Here is a 4,938-nt window from a genome sequence, read left to right on the forward strand (position 1 = left end):
TGAGTTCTGGTGGTGTCGCCTTCGTTGTTGAGCTCTTAGATGGCTCACAAGGCCGATGTGGGACCAGCAGGGGCGTCCTCAGGTGTTATATACCTGTGGTGGGGTACAACTAGTGCGGGAGAGGCAACAGTACCATGTTTCCGACGCTGGTGCTGGTTCGCCTCAGCGTGTAGTCGAGGTAATTCGAAATTTAACACCGGCTCACGGGGTGCCTCTCTCAGCGTGACGGTGAGGAGTGATCATCTCCCAGGTGTGAGAGGAGGTCAGGTGTGAGTGGTGGTCAGGTGTGAGTGGCGGTCAGGTGCTTTTTAAACTTTATCTTAAGAGTATCCCTGTACCTGTTCCGGTGTCCTTCCGCGTTACCTTCACAATTCTGTTTATGGCTGTCGAGTCCCTGGCTTGGTAGTCTCCTGTTGTCTAGGCGGGTAACATGGCCAGTACACTACTAGACTCTCTCTCTCTCTCTCTCTCTCTCTCTCTCTCTCTCTCTCACAGCCTCAAGGAACATTTAGCCATCTACCATCTTTCAATTTCGCTAATAATAGGAACCAAAAATACCCCGGACACACAGTACAGTACAGTATATGATGTGGCCACACTAATGACTCACACTGAACCTGTTCGTCAGCCTCTGGGCCTCTCCTCTCTCCCTCTCGTCCTTCCCACATAGAGATAAACTATGCAACTTATTTCATTCCTTCACACTTCACATAGTCACGTTAATGTCTATCCAATCTATCCCACAATGACATCAGTACAGAGAGATACTAAGAGAATGTTGTGTGAGAGACCAGAGAGAGAGAGACCTATATATAAGGAGGGAGGAGGATAGACGAAGTTCAGTCGTTCAACACACTCAAGAGGAGGAGGAGGTAGGCGGGCCGGCGTGACACTGGGCACTGATGCTTTGTTTTGGGTCTTGTGTAAACACCGCTAATGACCGCACCAAGACACAGCCTCCACCAGCCCAGGCCACGTTTGGTCATCTCCCTGTTGACTTAACTATGTTCACCTATTGACTGATAATTGTTTGGTTCATCATTTATACACATGTCATTCTGGACCAACTAACTAACGCTGTCGCTTGTAAATGGGCTGGTAGTTATTTACACAGGAGGACACGAGGGTAAAGACAGTGTGTGTGTGTGTGTGTGTGTGTGTGTGTGTGTGTGTGTGTGTGTGTGTGTGTGTATGTTGTGGAGGTGGAGGTGGGTGGGTGTATGAGTATGTGTGGGCATGTGCTTGTGATGGGAAGGAGTAGCCATTTGTTGAACTACTCATTGCACACACACACACACACACACACACACACACACACACGAGAGTATAGTAAACTTCAAATGAGGGTGTACTGTGTATCTGTATATGGAAGTGTTAATATTAAGAAGATATATAAAAAAAAACATCACTACTGAATCTTGGTATATATACACACGCAGGTACAATACATGTATGTGCTCAGGTAAAGACGACAAATTGCTTTAACACAGGAGGCAGGTAATACCACTGGCATGAAGACAACACCAAAATTACCGTGTGTTAAACCTGTTTGTAATATATGGGAGCAGGCAGGTAGACAGAGAAGGGGGGGGGTGGAGGAGTGTAAGGGCAGGGAAGGAGGGAAGGAGGGAGGGAAGGAGGGAGGGAGGGAAGGAGGGAGGAAGGAGGCAGAGAAAGAGAGGGGGAGGGCGTTCAAGTGCAAGGAGGGAGGTAAAGAAAGAGGTAGGAGCAGGTAGTGACCCAATACAACCAGTAGTAACAATAGACGTAACCATAAACAGATAATTATACTGTATATAAACGACAAAACACGTATCACTCCAGATCACTCTCTCGCCCAACCAACACAACAAAGGCATTGGCTACACCTCTTGGCTACACCTCTTGGCTCCATCACGTCACATCTAACCTCCAACCAACCACCCACCCACCCACCCACCCACCCACCCACCTACCACCCTTGACTACTTTTGTATATTGTATTCTGGAAACAAAAACAAAAACACAAAACAAAAAATAAACCAAAAACAATATGGGTTTAACACTTACAGGTGGAGGTAATAAGTAATTCTCAGGACGTTTATCTCCAACAACCTGAAATAAATAAAAAAGATTAAGTCACTCAAGAACTAATTAACACACGGATTATTTTTTTTATTTCATCCCTTGTACACGAAACAGGTCATCTATAGAACACCTTTTGGCCAGGTAGATTCAGTCACCCAGATACTAGTCATTAATTCAGGTATAGGTAATATGTCAGAGAGAGAGAGAGAGAGAGAGAGATGCTTCTCACCGCCCAAACAAGGAGACACACAGACTGGAAATAGAGTAAAAGAGACAAAGAGAGAGAAAGACAGAGAGAGACAAATGCTTCTCTCCACCCAAACAATCAACGCTTTTCTTTTTTTTTTTTTTACTTCACCTTTAAACCGGTTCCCATTTCTATTTTTTCCCTCCTTCACCCTCCTTCTTCTTCCCTTCTCCTCCTTCCCTCCTCCTCCTTCCCTTCTCCTCCTTCCCTCCTCCTCCTCCTTCCCTCCTCCTCCTTCTTCCCTCCCTTCCTCTCTCCTGACAGTGGTGGCGAATGCGGATCTCTGCACTGCCAAGACCACACACACACACGTAAATAAACAAGTTTCAATTGTCTGTGAACAAGTGATCCGTTCTGGAGGAGAAGGTGGGTACTCCCTGGGCAAGAATGTGGACCCCGGAAAAAAAAAATTAGATCGCTTTGTTATTTTTCACCGTAGTCAAGATTTCACCTACGGTTTTATTTTTTATTTTATTTTTTTTCTGGGGTTGGGGTGGGGTGGGGTTGGGGTGGGGCTGGGGTGGGGTGGGGTGGGGCTGGGGTGGGGTGAGGTAGGATGGGTGGGTGGGGGAGGATAGTATTAAAATAACCATGTTAAGGGTCAAGTAGTCTGCCCTATGATTATTTGGATTACCTGAAGATTAGACACCCTAGTTTATTTCACCTGATGATTAAACACCCTAACGTTACCTGGGGAGGTCGGGTTAGGTTAGGTTAGGTTAGGTTAGGCTAGGCTAGGTTAAGTTAGGTTAGGTTAGGTTGGTTAATCTTTATGATGAAATAAGCTGGTGGTCTAATCTTCAAGTGTTCCGAATTCAATTATTATTTCCGGTCAAGCAACACACCACCTGGTATTGTGTGATTGAACAGGTATACTCCGGATGTTCCTTAATGACCAGGTATAATCCTAATATATCACAGTGCTCCAGTATACTTCGTGGCCTTATATAATATGTTACTTTATTTATGTTATAGTCTATACCTGTAACTAATATGTAATAGGTGTATGTAATGTTACAGTATATTCCTGTATGTAACAGTGTGTTCTTCATGACAAATAACTGTGTTAGTACCATCATCATCATATTTGTGTCTCAACATCATTACTACAGACTAATATTACTACCAACCCCCACCACCATTACCACTACTACCACCACCACCACACCCCCACTACTACCACCACTACCACCAGCATTACCACTACTACCACCACACCACACCCCCACCACTACCACCACACACCAGCATACCTACTACCTGCCACCACTTTTCACTGCCTACCAACACATTAACACTACCACACACACACACACCACCTGCCTGCTTACCTACTACACCACCATTAACACTACTACCACCACCACACCCCTACCCACCACACACCAGCATTGCCACTACTACCACCACCCATTACCCACCACTACTACCACCCACACCACCCACCATTACTACCCACCACCATTACCACCACTACTACTACCACCACTACCACCAGCATTACCACTACTACCACCACCATTAACACTACTACCACCACCACCACACCACCACTACTACCACCACTACCACCAGCATTACCACTACTACCACCACCATTACCACCACTACTACTACCACCACTACCACCACCATTACCACTACTACCACCACCACCACCATTACCACCACTACTACAGTACTACCACCACTACTACAGTACTACCACCACCACTACCACCCTCTCATAGGTAGGTCCAGTTTATACACACACCTTACCACCCACGTCAAAGGATCTCACCCAAATCAACTTTTTCCTCTGCCTCGCCATCTGTTTCCTCAATTACACTATGTTCATAATTTTTCTTTTTTTCCCTCAATAGATAAAAGTTTAAATTAATACAGACGAGGACGATACCACCACGAAAATATCATAAACAATATAAATAACTAAAAAAAATAAAATAATGAAGAATTGATAAATGATAAAGAATAACGCTCATTGGTGTTTGGATGTTGAGGAAGATTATTTGGTTAGGTTAGGTTTAGGGTTAGGTTAGGTTAGGTATATTTTTCATGTATTTTCGTCTATATTTATATGACTTTTAGTACAGATTGATCGTTGTATTTTGGTGCTGTGGTGAGAAATGTTTTAAGACGATAAATACGTGGGACACAGACACACCCACCTAACAGCCACCCCCACCCACACACCCCCCCACCCCACCCACCCCACCCCACCCCACCCCACCCACCCCCACCCACCCACACATAGATACTAAAATCAAGTTAGGTGCATCATTTAAACTCATAACCACCACTTCCCCGACCAGTTCTATTGCCTCTCATTGTCTCATCTTTCTTGAGTCAGTCGAATGAGACTGAGATGCTTAGGGCCAGCCAGTGTGTTATAATCACCACAATTTAGAAACACAGTGAGGAAAAAAAATGGTAAAAAAATTAGTAAGCCTGATGATCCGAGGGTGGAGTGGTGCACAGGTGAGGGGGAGGAGGTGAGGGGGAGGAGGTGAGGGGGAGGAGGTGAGGGGGAGGAGGTGAGGGGGAGGAGGTGAGGGGGAGGAGTAGGATGAGGAGGAGGATGAGAGAAGACATGTCAAGTCACTCATACACATGCCTTCACTCCT

At 45.5% G+C, this 4,938-nt stretch overlaps 1 long non-coding RNA gene across 1 annotated transcript in view; it reads right to left on the minus strand.

The window, feature by feature from the left end:
• Positions 1 to 2,045: 2,045 nt before the first annotated feature.
• Positions 2,046 to 4,938, minus strand: part of LOC121874463 — a 114,311-nt gene continuing 111,418 nt past the window's right edge. Inside the window, exon 3 of the long non-coding RNA XR_006090429.1 lies at positions 2,046 to 2,094. This is a non-coding gene — a long non-coding RNA (uncharacterized LOC121874463). The remainder of the gene's footprint in view (positions 2,095 to 4,938) is intronic.

This window comes from Homarus americanus, unplaced genomic scaffold (genome assembly GCF_018991925.1).
Source record: "Homarus americanus isolate GMGI-L3 unplaced genomic scaffold, GMGI_Hamer_2.0 scaffold11794, whole genome shotgun sequence".
NCBI lineage: Eukaryota > Metazoa > Arthropoda > Malacostraca > Decapoda > Nephropidae > Homarus > Homarus americanus.